The sequence below is a fragment of the Aotus nancymaae genome, unplaced genomic scaffold, assembly GCF_030222135.1.
Source record: "Aotus nancymaae isolate 86718 unplaced genomic scaffold, 86718_ANA_hifiasm-v0.15.2.pri h1tg000007l, whole genome shotgun sequence".
Taxonomy (NCBI): Eukaryota; Metazoa; Chordata; class Mammalia; order Primates; family Aotidae; genus Aotus; species Aotus nancymaae.
This window is the reverse complement of record NW_026988418.1, coordinates 55671272-55687969: the sequence shown is the minus strand read 5'-3', so window position 1 is coordinate 55687969 and position 16698 is coordinate 55671272. Positions and strand designations below refer to the sequence as shown.

At 42.0% G+C, this 16698-nt stretch overlaps 1 pseudogene; it reads right to left on the bottom strand.

Moving 5' to 3' along the window:
• Positions 1 to 14214: 14214 nt before the first annotated feature.
• Positions 14215 to 15484, bottom strand: LOC105721707 (RNA-binding motif protein, X chromosome-like; annotated as a pseudogene).
• Between the last annotated feature and the right edge of the window lie 1214 nt (positions 15485 to 16698).

Sequence of the window (16698 nt, the reverse complement as noted above, 5' to 3'; positions counted from 1 at the left end):
CTCATCAGAAACCCATCAGGTGGGAGGTGGGAGGTGGCTATTCCCATTTTACCAGCGAGGAAACTTGTTTGCAGTCACACTAACTGATTAGCGGCTAGGCGTGCTACCCTGCTACCAGGGAGTCGACCTTGAAAGTCCTTATCTTTCCATGGAAACGTGCAGCCTGAACTGGTCTTGTCAGTGGTACAGCAAAGCACGGGAGCATGGGGTGCTGATCCTTGCAGGAGAACTAGCTCTCTTGGGTTACATTTTTCTTGCCCAGTCCCATGCATGGGACTCTCTGGAACCCAAAAGAATCCCTGAGGAGCATCTGGAAGGGCTTGCATGCCTTGCCAAATGACCCTGAGCAAAAATGCATCCAGTCACCTTCAGTGCCAATTTCCTTGAAGTTCTCTAGAACGCACCTGGCTATATGTATGTTAGTCATTCTGGTCATTCATAACCTTGCATTTCACCCTTTGAAATCACACAATGAAGCCACACCATGGGATCCTGGGAAAGTGAAGGGAACAAGTGTGAACTTCTCCCAAAACGTAGCTTCTGTTCCGCCAAAGAAGTAGAAGCTTACTGTTCCACATCCCCAGACTTAACTGCTTCTCTCTTCTCTCTCTTCTTTAAATCTCAGCCTTTTGGGCCAGGCGCGGTGGCTCACGCCTGTAATCCCAGCACTTTGGGAGGCCGAGGCGGGTAGATCACGAGGTCTAGAGATCGAGACCATCCTGGTCAACATGGTGAAACCCCGTCTCTACTAAAAATACAAAAAATTAGCTGGGCATGGTGGCACATGCCTGTAATCCCAGCTACTCGGGAGGCTGAGGGAGGAGAATTGCCTGAACCCAGGAGGCAGAGGTTGCGGTGAGCCGAGATCGCGCCATTGCACTCCAGCCTGGGTAATAAGAGCGAAACTCCCTCTCAAAAAAAAAAAAAAAAAAAAAAAAAAAATCTCAGCCTTTTATCCTTTATTCTTTCATCTCCTTAGCCTCTTTCTTTCCCTCCAAGTCCCCTTAAATCACGGACCTTCTCATTCTTCTCAATTTCCCCGAGGAGAAGAAGCCAGTCAAGACAAGCTTGGGAACTTCAGTGATGACATAGTGATTAACCAACCAAAGAAACAACAGGCAAAGAAAAAAAAAACCACTACCGTCGGGACATCAGGGACAGAGCTGAACTGAAGCAGGTGAGGAGGTTGCTGTGGGTCCGGAGTGTGGGGAGGGGAAGCTGTCTCCCTCTGTACCTGGGTGTATCACAGCCATGATGAGAGTCACACCCAACGTCAAGATGGCTTATTTCTTACACAGGAAATTAACAGGTCATTAATCAGCTTAATTTGATTACTACAAAGAAATAGTTTCAGTATTCATTCTGAAGGGAAAAGGGAAAAGCATTCTGGTCCAGAAGAACAGGTTTCCACCACCACCAACATCCCAAGGGACAGATGGTCAGCACGAGCATCAGGGTGGAGTGACCCCAGGCAGTGGGGTAAGGTGAAAAGTGGAACAACCATCCTTTTCTGGCTGCTGCACACAAGGCAAGAGCTAGAATCTATCCAGCTCTTGTAAGGCATGCACACCATCTATATGTTAATTTAAAGTAGCAGTGGAAGAAAAGGAGGGTGGTGGAATCTTGGACAAGTCCTGCTCCCCCTTGTTTTTCTGCCTAGTGAAACTCCACACCTATTAACCCACCAGGGCAATTTTCACAGGGAAGGGAAGAAAAGGCATATCTCCAACAGGCAGTGAGGGATGTTTGAAGCAAGAGATGAGAATACTGGATTGGCCAACGGTCTCAACTGAACAAGCACAAAGGCTTCTGAGTGCTGTGGCCAAGAAAATGCTCCATCCCTTCTTACACCTGCGGGTGCCAGGTGGGCAGAGCTCCTGCACCAGCCCCCGCTGCACCTCACACAATGCACCACATGGGGGCAGCAAAGGCTCAGAGGGAAGAAAAAGGACGCCTGACCTGGCAGGGACTTTGGGGTCCTTTTTCTCCACCTGGGTGGCTCTGAAGGGTACCTGGCAAAGGACCGAATGAACGCACAAGCAAGCACAGCCTGAGATTTTGCTGAATGTGCCATCTTGCCCTAGCATAACATGTTTGATATGAAGAAGTTCTCCCCGTCCACCTCCCACCCCCTGCAACCCCTGGCCCCAAATTCCTGAAGTAATCCTTGTAGTTGGCAAAATAATTCACCACAATCAGGTTGGGCAGGCAGGGAACAAAATCAGCCTTCACCTTCACCTTTAAATGGTGTTGGAATGTGGAAGCATCTCTACCTCTCTCATATCTATCTCTGTAGCATTGAGCGCTGTGCCAGGCACATGCCCACTCAGCTGATGGGTGAACTTCTCAGGGGCTCTGCTCTTAATGAGATGCAGTCTTGGGTCCTAGGAAAGGCCGGCCATACACAGATGGTATCAGAACACCCAGGTAGAACTATACCCTACTTCAGCTATTGTAGGTCCAGAAAGGCATCTCAGTGGAGTGTCTTCAGTGAATAAAAAGAATGCACGGAACTGCTTCTATTGAATCCCTGGTCTCCAGGAACTGGAGTCTTCAATCCCTTTACTTGTGTTGAACATTCTTCAGATATATGCGTGGGAATGCCAGCTTGAACACTGCACATATACTGATGCCTTTTTCAAACTTCTTAAACAGAGGGCAATGTGGTATATGGAACATCTTGCTGCCCACCACGTGGGCTTCCAAAGCTGAGCATTCCCGGATGTTGGAATGAGGCAGGCCACCAGCTGGATTCAGAGAGCACTGTGAACAGTGGCCTGGGTCTCACCGGAGCAGCTGGAAATGGAAACTTATTGGAATGTGCTTAGTTAGCAGAGATGACCCTGACACCGCAGTCTGGCAACAGAAAACTGCAATCTTCACGGCATTTGAGGTTGTGACAGGGAGAGAGAGGAGCAAACATGACCAGCAAAGCTAAAGATAGTTGGGCATTAACACTCATGTCTATAATCCCAGCATTCTGGGAGGCCAAGGTGGAAGGATCACTTGAGTCTAGGATTTCAAGATCACCCTGGGCTACATAGGGAGACTCTGTTTCTACAAAATTAAAACTTTATTAAAAGCCAATCAGGGCTTGGAGGTGTGCACCTGTGGTCCCAGCCACTCCCGAGGCTGAAGTAGTAGAATCACTCTGCCTAGGAGGCTGAGGATCACGCCGCTGCCCTCCAGTACTCTGGGTGACAGAGCAAGACCCTGTCATAAAATAAAAGGAAACAATAAACAAGACAGAAGACAGGTTACAGGAAAAAAAAAAAAAAGAATGTCTAAATGAATAACCTCAGCACTGGATTTCCCATGATCTATTTTGCCACACTCTGTTCTCCATTTAAACCAAATCCTATGTCCCGCCTATTTAAAACCTTACTGTGGCTTCCATTCCACTCGCTATACACTGTAAACTGATCTCCAGCTTTCCCAGGCACTGAACGATCAGCTCATCCTTCCAACTTGTTTTCTCTGACTCTCCCTTCTACTCACGATGCCTCAGCCAGATTGACCTCCCTTCTATTCCATAAAGAAGCAAAACTTCCTTGCCTCTGATCTTCACCTTTATCATTCCCTTTACATAAAATGGTGTTCCTCATCTTCTCATGGTTGGCTCTCAGTTGACAGGTAGATCTCAGCTGAACTGTCACGACCCTGATGAACTGAGACATCCCTGACAATCCTCTCCCGAAAAGGCTTGGCTTCTTTCATTACATCACCCTGTTTTTCTGCTCCTAGCTGTTACCACAACCTGCAACTAACTTATCAGTTGTCTATTTTACTATTTATCTGTGCCTGCATAGGGATCTCACTCAGTCTTGATCCCCGCTACATTCCCAAAAGCCTAGAATCATGCCCAATGTCATAGAGAGCTCCATAAATATTTATTAAATAAATTAATCTAGGAAGGCAAAGCTGGATCAAACCGCATCAGCACATCTGAGGAATTATAGCAATCAGAGGAGGAAAACAGTGAGCTAGGAGAGATCCCAGCAGAATGCATCAATGTATAAGCCAACAGATCTAAAAAGCCTTCCATCATTCCTTGACTGGACACTTTTCCGCACAAACCCATGCCATAGTGCAGGTCCACTTTTGCCCAGATTAACCCACAGAGCCAAGATATAGGTCAAGGCATATTAGCATGGAAACACCAAAAGAGAAAGCATTCCCACAGCAGTTGACCTGGTAATAATTTTTAAGGCCAATTTGTTTAACGTAAATATATGTATAGGGTGTACACCACCCATACATTTATAAAGGAAAAAAACTACCATAATACAGCTTTGCTTTTCTATAACTGCAGTTCTGAAACACAGAATTCAGGGAAGTGAACACCAAACTTTCAAATCAGTAGTCACTTACAATTTTTTTTTCACAGAGCGTATGACTCAAAGCCCTTCCATTGATTCTTCTGAGAACGAAATATCTTAAAAGAGCAGATCAGTAATGACTGAAACAGCCAGTGGACTATAATTTTTTGCACATCTTTTTATGTTACTAGGAGATAATTATGGAACGTTGCACTCCGGACAGAAAAGCAATACTTAACAAAATATTCCCAAACAAAAATCATGCTCTCTATCCTTTTTATTTTTATTTTTTAATTATACTTTAAGTTCTGGGATACATGTGCAGAATGTGCAGCTTTGTTACGTAGGTATACATGTGCCATGGTGGTTTACTGCACCTATCAACCTGTCACCTACATTAGATATTTGTCCTAATGCTCTCCCTCCCCTTCCCCCACACCCTCCGACAGGCCCCAGTGTTGTTCCCCTCCCTGTGTCTATGTCTTCTCATTGTTCAATTCCCACTTATGAGAACATGTGGTGTTTGGTTTTCTGTTCCTGTGTTAGTTTGCTGAGAATGATGGTTTCCAGCTTTATCCATGTCCCTGCAAAGGACATAAACTCATTTTTTATGGTTGCATAGTATTCCGTGGTGTATATGTGCCACATTTTCCCTGTCCAGTCTATCATTGATGGGCATTTGGGTTGGTTCCAAGTCTTTCCTATTGTAAATAGTGCTGGAATAAACATACATATGCATGTGTCTTTATAGTAGAATGATTTATAATCCTTTGAGTATATATCTAGTAATGGGATTGCTGGGTCAAATGGTATTTCTGGTTCTGGATACTTAAGGAATCTCCACACTACAATGGTTGAACTAATTTAAACTCCCACCAACAGTGTAAAAGTGTTCCTATTTCTCCACATTCTCTCCAGCATGTGTTGTTTCCTGACTTTTTAATGATTACCATTCTAACTGACGTGAGATGGTATCTCATTGTGGTTTTCATTTTCATTTCTCTAATGAGCAGTGATTATGAGCTTGTTTTCTTCTGTTTCTTGGCCACATAAATGTCTTCTTTTGAAAAATGTCTGTTCATATCCTTTGCCCACTTTTTGTGAGGTTGTTTGTTTTTTTCTTGTAAATGTGTTGAAGTTCCTTGTAGATTCTGGATATTAGCCCTTTGTCAGATGGATAGATTGCAAAAATGTTCTCCCATTCTGTAGGTTGCTTGTTCACTCTGATGATAGTTTCTTTGCTGTACAGAAGCTCTTTTGTTTAATTAGGTCCCATTTGTCTATTTTGGCTTTTGTTGCCATTGCTTTGGTGTTTTAGTCATGAAATCCCTGTCTATGCCCATGTCCTGAGTGGTATTGCCCAGGTTTTCTTCTAGGGTTTTTATGGTTTTAGGTCTTACATTTAAGTCTTTAATCCATCTTGAGTTAATTTTTGTATAAGATGTAAGGAAGTGGCCCAGTTTCAGTTTTCTGCATATGGCTAGCCAGTTTTCCCAACACCATTTATTAAATAGGGAATCCTTTCCCCATTACTTGTTTTAGTCAGGTTTGTCAAATATCAGATGGTGGTAGATGTGTGGTGTTATTTCTGAGGCTTCTGTTCTGTTCCATTGGTCTATATATCTGTTTTGATTCCAGTACCATGCTGTTTTTGTTACTGCAGCCTTGTAGTACAGTTTGAAGTCAGGTAGCATGATACCATTAGTTTTATTCTTTTTGCTTAGGATTTTCTTGGCAATATGGGCTCTTTTTTAGTTCCATATGACATGTAAAGAACTTTTTTATAATTCTGTGAAGAAGGTCATTGGTAGCTTGATGGGGATAGTGTTGAATCTATAAATTACTTTGGGCAGTATGGCCATTTTCACGATATTGATTCTTCCTAACCATGAGTATGGAATGTTTTTCCATCTGTTTGTGTCCTCTCTTATTTACTTGAGCAGTGGTTTGTAGTTCTCCTTGAAGAGGTCCCTCACATCCCTTGTAAGTTGTATTCCTAGGTTTTTTATTCCCTTTGTATCAGTTTTGAATAGGACTTCACTCATTATTTGGCTCTCTGTCTATTATTGATATATAGAAATGTTTGTGAGTTTTCACATTGATTTTGTATCCTGATACTTTGCCAAAGTTGCTTATCAGCTTAAGGAGTTTTTGGGCTGAGATGATGGGGTTTTCTAAATATACGATTATGTCATCTGCAAACAGAGACAATTTGACTTCTTCTCTTCCTGTTTAAATACGCTTTATTCCTTTCTCTTGCCTCATTGTCCTGGCCAGAACTTCCAATACTACGTTGAATAGGAGTGGTGAGAGAGGGCATCCTTGTCTTGTGCCAGTTTTCAAAGGGTATGCTTTCAGCTTTTGCCATTCAGTATGATATTGGCTGTGGGTTTGTCATAAATAGTTCTTATTATTTTGAGATATGTGCCATAAATACCTAGTTTATTGAGTGTTTTCAGCATGAAAGGGTGTTATATTTTATTGAAGGCCTTTTCTGCATCCATTGAGATAATCATGTGGTTTTTGCCGTTGGTTCTGTTTATGTGATGGATTATGTATTGATTTGTGTATGATGAACCAGCCTTGCATCCCAGAGATGAAGCCAACTTGATCATGGTGGATAAGCTTTTGGATGTGCTGCTGGATTTGGTTTGCCAGTATTTTATTGATCATTTTCACATCAACGTTCATCAGGGATATTGCCCTGAAATTGTCCTTTTTCATTGTGTCTCTACCAGGTTTTGGTATCAGGATGATGTTGGTCTCATAAAATGAGTTTCAGAGGAGTCTCTTTTCTTCTGTTGTTTGGAATAGTTTCAGAAGAAATGGTACCAGCTCCTTTTTGGATCTCCAGTAGAATTCGGCTGTGAATCCATCTGATTCTGGGCTTTTTTTGGGGGGAGGGTGTTTGGTAGGCTATTAATTACTGCCTCAATTTCAGAACTTGTTATTGGTCTATTCAAGGATTGGGCTTCTTCCTGGTTTAGTCTGGGGAGGATGTATGTGTCCAGGAACTTATTCATTCTTCTGGATTTTCTAGTATATTTGTTAGAGGTATTTAGACTATTATCTGATGGCAGTTTATATTTCTGTGAGAGCAGTGGTGATATCCCTGCTATCATTTTGTAATGAAACAGAGAATATTTCATTATTCTCTGTTTTCTTCTTTGTTAGTCTGGCTAGTGGTCTATTTTGTTAATCTTAAAAAAAAACAGTTCCAGGATTCATTAATTTTTTGAAGGATTTTTTTGTGTCTCTACCTCCTTCAGTTCTGCTCTGATCTTAGTTATTTCTTGTCTTCTGCTAGCTTTTGAATCTGTTTGCTTTTGCTTCTCTAGTTCTTTTAATAGTGATGTTAGTGTGTTGATTTTAGAGCTTTCCTACTTTCTCCTGTGGGCATTTAATGCTATAAATTTCCCTCTAAACAATGTTTTAGCTATGTCCCAGAGATTCTGGTATGTTGTATCTTTGTTCTCATTGGTTTCCAATAACTTATTTGTTTCTCCCTAATTTTGTTATTTACCCAGTAGTCATTCAGGAGCAGGTTGTTCAGTTTCCATGTAGCCATCTGGTTTTGAGTGAGTTTCTTAATCCTGAGTTCTAATTTGATTGCACTGTGGTCGGAGAGACTGTTTGTTATGATTTCCATTCTCTTGCATTTGCTGAGGAGTGTTTTACTTCCAGTTATGTGGTCAATTTTAGAATAAGTGTTATGTGGTTTTGAGAGGAATTAATATTCTGTTGATTTGGGATGGAGAGTTCGGTCCACTTGATCCAGAGCTGAGTTCAAGTCCTGAATATCCTTGTTAGTTTTCTGTCTCATTGATCTGTCTAATATTGACAGTGTCTTTGCACATGAGATGGGTCTCCCAAATACAGAACCCCAATGAGTCTTGACTCTTTATCCAATTTGCCAGTCTGTGTCTTTTATCTGGGCATTTTGCCCATTTGCACTTAAGGTTAATATTGCTATGTGTGAATTTGATCCTGTCATCATGATGCTGGCTGGTTATTTTGCACATTAGTTGATGCCGTTTCTTCACAGTGCCATTGGTCTTTTTATTTTGGTATGTTTTTGCAGTGACTGTTGCTGGGTTTTCCTTCCCCTTTTTAGTGCTTCCCTCAGGAGCTCTCTTAAGGCAGGCCTGGTGGTGACAAAATCCCTCAGCATTTGTTTGTCGGTAAAAGATTTCATTCCTCCTTCACTTATGAAGCTTAGTTTGGCTAGATGTGAAATTCTGGGTTGAAAATTATTTTCTTTAAGAATGTTGAATATTGGCCCCATTGTCTTCTGGCTTGTTGGGTTCCTGCAGAGAGATCTGCTGTTAGTCTGATTGGCTTACCTTTGTGGGTAACCTGAGCTTTCTCTCTGGCTGCCCTTAACATTTTTTTCCTTTGTTTCAACCTTGGTGAATCTGATTATTATGTGTCTTGGGGTTGCTCTTCTCGAGGAGTATCTTTGTGGTGTTCTCTGTATTTCCTGAATTTGAATGTTGGCCTGTCTTGCTAGGTTGGGGAAGTTCTCCTGGATAATATCCTGAAGTTTGCTTTCCAACTTGGTTCCAGTGCCCAGTCACTTTCAGGTACACCAGTCAATTGTAGGTTTGGTCTTTTCACATAGCTGCATATTTCCTGGAGGCTTTGTTTGTTCCTTTTCATTTTTTTTTCTAATCTTTTCTTCATGTTTTATTTTATTAAGTTGATCTCCAATCTCTGATAACCTTTCATCCACTTGATCAATTCAGCTCTTGATACTTCTGTGTGTGTCATGAAATTATTGTGCTGTGTTTTTCAGCTTCATCAGGTCATTTATGCTCTTCTCCAAACTGGTTATTCTAGTTAGCAGTTTCTGTAACACTTTACCAAGGTTCTTAAATTTCGTGCGTTGGGTTAGAACAGAGGAGTTTGTTATTACTCACCTTCTGAAGCCTACTTTTGTCAATTCATCAAACTCATTTCCCATCCAGTTTTGTCCCCTTGCTTGTGAGAAGTTGTAATCCTTCGAAGGAGAAGAGGCATTCTGGTTTTTGAAATGCTTAATATTTTTGTTCTGGTTTTTCCTCATCTTCATGGATTTATCTACCTTTAATGTTTGATGCTGATGACCTTCAAATGGGGTTTCTTTTTCATGGGCGTCCTTTTTGTTGATGTTGATGTCATTGCTTTCTGTTTGTTAATTTTCCTTCTAACAGTCAGGTCCCTCTTCTGCATGTCTGCTGGAGTTTCTTGGAGGTCCACTCCAGACCCTGTTTGCCTGGGTATCACCAGCAGAGACTGCAGAACAGCAAAGATTGCTGCCTGTTCCTTCCTCTGGAAGCTTCGTCCCGGAGGGGCACCCACCAGATGCCAGTACCTCCTGTATGAGGTACCTGTTGACCCCTGCTGGGAGGTGTCTCCCAGTCACGAGGCATGGGAGTCAAGGACTCACTAAAGGAGGCAATCTTTCCCTTAGCAAAGTTCAAGTTATGTGCTGGGAGATCTGCTGCTCTCTTCAGAGCCGGCAGGCAGAAACATTTAAGTCTGCTGAAGCTGTGCCCACAGCTGACCCTTCCACCAGGTGCTCTGTCCCAGGGAGATGGGAGTTTCCTCTATAAGCCCCTGACTGAGGCTGCTGCCTTTCTTTCAAAGATGCCCTGCCCAGAGAGGAGGAATCTACAGAGGCAGTCTGGCTATAGAGGTTTTGCCACACTCCAGTGGGTTCCATCAAGTCCAAACTTCCCAGCAGCTTTGTTTACATGATGAGGGGAAAACCACCTACTCAAGGCTTAGTAATGGCAGATGTCCCTCCCCCAGCCCCTCCCCTGACCAAGCTTGAGCTTCCTTGGTTGACTTCAGACTGCTGTGCTGGCAGCGAGAATTTCAAGTCAGTGGATTTTAGCTTGCTGGGCTTTGTGGGAGTGGGACCCGCTAAGCAAGACCACCTGGCTTCTTGGCTTCAGCCCCTTCCCAGGGGAGTAAATAGTTCTGTCTCACTGGTGTTCCAGGTGCCACTGGGGTATGAAAAAACTCCTCCAGCTAGCTCGGTGTCTGCCCAAACAGCTGCCCAGTTTTGTGCTTGAATCCAGGGCCCTGGTAGTGTAGACACACAGGGGAATCTCCTTATCTGCAGGTTGCAAAACCTGGGGGGAAAGCATGCTCTCTGGGCCAGATAGCACAGTCCCATCATGGCTTCCCTTGGCTAGGGGAGGGAGTTTCCCAACGCTTTGCACTTTCCAGGTGAGGCGATGCCCCACCCTGCTTCTGCTCACTCTCCATGGGCTGCACCCACTGTCTAACCAGTCCCAATCAGATAAACCAGGTACCTCAGCTAGAAATGCAGAAATCACCTGCCTTCTGCACTGGTCTCGCTGGGAGTTGCAGATTGGAGCTGTAAATCAGCCATCTGGTCAGATCCCCATAATCTCTATCTATTAAACAGTGCAGCAGAGAGAAATCAGAGGAAGAGAAAAAAAGCAGGTGTCATTAGAATACATTGTGGTAACTTAAAAGAAACTCAGAAGTCTAAATTAGATGTCATTGTTAACGGGTTGATTAAAAAGGGGGGAAAATGACAATGATCCCAGTGTTAAGCCTTCATTGTTTATTTATTTATTTATTTAAAGACAGGGTTTCACCATGTTGGCCAGGCTGGTCTCAAACTCCTGACCTCAGGTGATCTACCCACCTCGCCCTCCCAAAGTGCTGGGATTATAGGCTTGAGCCACTGCGCCAGGCCTAGGCCTTCATTTTTTTATGCAGGTCTCAAATTGACTGCTGCTTTAATGGAGTGATAATTTGAGGCCAAGGAAGGGTCTTCAATCTGGCAGCAAAGATGGAGTGTTTGTGCTGAAAGTTCAAGGACATACTAAGAAAACACATGTCTGGGGCTGACTGTCCGTGTGACACAGCAGTAACAGTGGCATCGTGGGACAGGAGGCCTAGATGATTATGGGCCTTGAAGATGACTTACAACACCCTGATTTGCATGGCAACATATGACTTGTAAAAAATGGAAGCTTCATGATTTAGTCTGTTTGTGCTAGTATAACAAAAGATATGAGATTGGATAACTTACAAACAGTAGAAACTTATTTCTAATGTTCTAGAGGCCAGGAAGTCCATGATGAAGATGTTGTTATGTTCCATATCTGGTGAGAGCTCTGTCTCCTTCCAATACAGCATCTTGTTGCTGCATCCTCTGCAAGAGATGGACACTATGTCCTCACATAGCAGAAGAATGGAAGGAGTCACCTAGTTCTTTCAAGCCCTTTCATAAGGTCACAATCCCATTCATGAGGGCCCTGTCATCATACATTAGTCACTTCCTAAAGGACCCAGCTCTAAATACTATCACATTGGCAATTAAAATTCAATATACAAATCTAGAGGAGATACATTCAGAACATTCAATTTCACAAGATCAAGAAAGAATATGGGACAAGAGTAATCTTGGTATAGCCTAACTCATGCACTGCTGCAAGAGACTTTGGGAATATTTTTTCCTTTGAGTCACAGAGCCAAGCCAGAGATGAGAAAAAATGCAAGAGTGAAGGAAAGCCTAAAATATTCGCTGTGAAGACCTAGGATGTTACAGGATATTGTGACCCATTAAATAATATTTATTCTATACAATGCACCGACTTCAAGAAAAGTGGCAGAAAACGAATTTTCAGGTAATAGATCCAAAACCCTAGAAACAAATTAATATTGACTAGTTGAGTATTTCAACAGTGAATAGGAAAGGAAATCTCTTTATTTTGGTCATATTGGGTAGTTTTAGTAGATAGATAAAGGCTTACTCAATAAAGTACTGCAGAGCTAAATGAATGGCAAAGATTTAAGTCTAAGAAATCTCCTTTTACTCAGGAGTCCCCAAGAACATGACATCTGACAGTGGCAGACTCATGAGAGAGCTGTCCCACCAGCCACGTCCCACAGCATATGACCAAACCTAGCAGACTTTGCTCTCCTCTAGTCTGTTCTCCAACCCTCCTACTCTTGTCCTCCATCAGGAATCAGCCTCACAGACAGTGGGACTTGGTGCCCTTTCTAGATCTTTAGAAGTTCACTTTGGAAATTCACTTCTAGATCATAGAACTCTTTGTCACATACCACTTTTTTCACCCTCTTTCCATTTGTGTTAAATTCATAACTGTGGTCTCATAATTTTCCTCACATCAGAAAAAGATAAGAGCATCTCAGCACTAAATGTTCTTTGTGGTTAAGTAACTAAATAAGTAAAGCCTTGAAGATAAGACCTGAAATCAGAGAAAACATAAGTAGGATAACATCCACCTCTCTAAACACCCAATCACAGTCTTATGTCAATTTTTTTCATGCTTTTATGCTGGCTAGTAATCGTGTCGCAAAATTTCCCAAAGTTTTTTTTATTACAGGGATTTCAAAGGAGGCATAATGGCCTCCTTAAGGTCATCTCTTCAACCCTGAAATCACCAGCTGATGACTTGTGGGGGTCAACAGAGATTGGTTTGGGGTAAGAGTGAAACAAATCACATGAGCATATGGTATTAAAGCAATGTGGTATCCAGACAATTATGTTAGCTTACTTTATAAGAGAATGCAGTGGAAGCTGTCTTTGAATACATCTACCTGGTGAAAACTGTGCTCCCAGATACACATGTGTGTAATTTTTTAAGTTGCATCTGGATTCAGAGGTCTAGATCCAAAGTTCCACGGGAAATGGCAAGAGTATTAAGATAATGCCAAAATACTTTTCTCCATCGCTCGGAAACAGGGAAAAATGAATGCCCACAGTAAACTGAAGAGGTACATGTAAAATCTCAGAAGGAATCTCTTTCCCTACTCCTAAAAAGTCTTATATTTGTAATGCAATCTGATACAAAGATAGGCAACAGACGTGAACAGACACCTTGCCAAAGAAGATGTATAGAACACAAAAAAAAGGCTGTAAAAAGATAATCAACATCATATGTCATTAGAGAATTGCAAACTAAAATGAACATGAGATGCTACTGCATATCTATTAGAATGGCCAAAATCCACAACGCTGACACCACCAAATGCTAGCAAGAATATGGAGCATCAGGAGTGCTCATCCATTGCTGGTGGGGATGCAAAATGGTAAAGACACTTCTTAAGGCATTTTGGCAGTTTCTTATAAAACTAAACATATTCTTACCATATGATCCATCAATCATGCTTCATTGCATTTACACAAATAAATTGAAAACTTATTTTCACACCAAAACCTACTTTTAAAATAGATTTTTATTTTTTATTTTTATTTGAGGTGGAGTTTCACTCTTATTGCCCAGACTGGAGTGCAATGATGTGATCTTGGCTCACTGCAACCTCCACCTCCCAGGTTCAAGCAATTCTCCTGCCTCAGCCTCTCAAATAGCTGGGATGTGCAACCACATCAGGCTAATTTTGTATTTTTTGTTTTGTTTTGTTTTGGCTAACTTTTTATTTAGTATTCTGTAGTTGTTTAACACACACTTAAATGGTCTTATTGGTGGAGGGGAAAGGGGAGGTTCTTGCAGATTCCCAAGGAAATGTCAGAAAGGCAAAATGTCCAGCATTATCCATTTGCGTTTTTGGGTTTACTGGGTGATTATTTCCTTACATAGGCATCTGATTTCAGGTTTTTCATACTGAGATCATGGAGGTTTTAGTTGGAAGACACCCTGAAATCTTATGAGTAGCATACCCCAACCACCCTCTAACAGCTAGTTTGTTTGTATAGGCAGAATGATTCATCTCTCCATTTTAGATGGCTAGATGTTTTGTGGAAGATCTTAGAATTGCTTGCCTCACTTACTGGGAAAAATCATATAGGAAGTGGCCTTTAGGGACACTTTAACTTGGAAAGTTACAACACTAGTACAACAAGTCTTAAAACATTTAACATTTGCTTGTTGCAAAGCAATGTCATAAAGTCAAATAATATTAAACATGTTTTACTTTTTTCCTCACAAGAACATAAAAATTATGGAGGGGAACTTAACAGGGAATTTTAAAAAGGTAACACAATTTTTCTTTTTAGCAGTCCTTGGGTAGTTATGACAGAATAGTTTCCACTTTTTGTTTGTTTCTTTGAACTGGGATTTTGGTCCAAAGTTTTGTTTCTTTCTAGTATCTGCTTCTGCCTCCCCCTCTATCAGATCGGCTTCCTCCACAGCCACCACCTCTTGGTGCTCTGCAGCTTGAACTGCTTTGGAATCACGTGGAGGAGAGTACCCCCTTTCCATAGAAGGGGGAAGCCCTCTTTCTTGTTTGCGAACCCGATCACAACCACTTGAGTATAGATCACTTCGGCTGCTTGAGTAACTGTCTTGACTTCCACCATATCTGTCATGTGAGCTGCTGTAATCATCATAGCGACTGCTTCCACCATAAGATGGTGGGGGCCCTCGTGTAGGTGGAGCACTACATGAGTTAGCATAACTCTCATATGAATCTCTGTAGGAACCTCCACTTGAATGATCTGAATAGTCACGATCACGACCATATCCATCTCTATCGCTATAGCCTCTTGATGGATAGTCAGCACGTGAACTGGAATGACCATAGTCACGGTAAGTATAATCTCGTGATCATGGTGCATAATCTCTGGTATCATGAGAACTTGGGTAATCTCTGCTGGAATAACTGTCTTTAGTAGAATACCCATCATCTCTTGGGGACAAATAAACATCTCTACGAGAAGGCAGCGGTTCTCTTCGAGGTGGACCTCCGTAACTATCTCTTCCACATGATACAGGAGCTCTTCCTCCCATTCCACTGCTGCTGCGAACTGGTCCTGAAGGTGCAAATCTCTTAGGAGGAGGACCCCCACTTCTTGGTGGTGGTCCTCTTTTTACTGGGAGTGGTCCTCTGGAAGAACTCATGTTAAAATTCATGGAATATCCACCGTCATCCCTGTGTCCTCCCTGTGAGGGAGGTCCCCTGGTTCCTCCACTTCCTCCTCTTCCACCTCTAAGACCTCTTGGAGGGCCTCTACTTCTTGGAGGTGGAGGTGGCCCATGTCTACCACTTTCAAATGATGATTTGGTGGCCTGTTCCACTTTGATGGCTTTTCCATCTAATGACTTTCCATTCATGTCTCTGACTGCATCCTTAGTGTCTGCTGGGGTTTCAAACATGACAAAAGCAAATCCTCTTGATTTGTTGGTTTCACGGTCTTTCATCAAGAGTACTTCCACTATTTGGCCATATTTGCCAAATACTGCCTCAAGAGCTTTCTCATTTGTTTCTGTATTAAGCCTACCAATGAAGAACTTTCCTGGGCTATCTGCTTCAACCTTTTTTTTTTTTTTTTTTTTGCTGGTGAGTCGGAGGGGTGACAATGGGTTCAAGCTCCAATGAGGTCGCTGAGAGGGGCTTCCTAGCAGCTTAGCACCAAAAGCGGCTGCCGGGTCCGAGCACCGAAACGCGAAGCCGCTAGCACTACTGTGCAACTAATTTTGTATTTTTAGTAAAGACATGGTTTTTCCATGTTGATCAGGCTGGTCTCGAACTCCCGACCTCAAGTGATCCACCTGCCTTGGCCTCCCAAAGTGTTGGGATTACAGGTGTGAGCCACCATGCCCAGCCGGTTAGGTCTTCATAGCAGTTTCATTCATTATTATCAAAACTTGGAAGCAGCCAAATTGTCTTTCAGGAAGTGAATGAATAAATAAACTGTGGTACATCCAGATAATAATACACTATTTAGTGCTAAAGAAGAAAAAAACTATCAAGCCATAAAAAGACATGAAGGAAACTTAAATGTATGTTACTAAATGCAAGAAGCCAATATCAACAGGCTATATGCAATGTGATTCCAACTATATGACATTCTAGAAAAGGCAAAACCTTGGAGACAGTAAAAAGGTTATGGCTGTCAGAGTCAGGGTGCACAGAGGGATGAGCAGGCAGAGCATAGAGGATTTTTAGGGCAGATTATATTAAAATGGTGATGACACGTCATTGTACATTTGTCAAAACACAAAGAATGTACAAGACCAAGAGTAACTTTGGACTTTGAGTGATAAAGATGTGTCAATGCAGATCAATTCATTGTAGCAAATGTACCATCCTGGTGCAAAATTTTTATAGTTGGGGAGGCTGCATATGTGTGGGGTGGGAGTATATGAGAACTCTCTGCATTTTCCCTTAATTTTGTTGTGAAGCTAAAACTATTATAGAAAATAAAATCCATTTTAAAACTTAAATGAGATAATATATGTAAAGCACATGATACCCAGTAAAGAGCTCAATTAATATATTAGAGCTCATATGTAGAGCTTTCTATGTGCAAGGAGATGTCCCATGTTACCTCTTGGTCTGATCTTAACTGATTATTATTTACAATAAATTTCTGGAGTGGACTTGCTGGGTCAAGTGTGTGCAAGTTTAAAATATTTTGTCAGATACT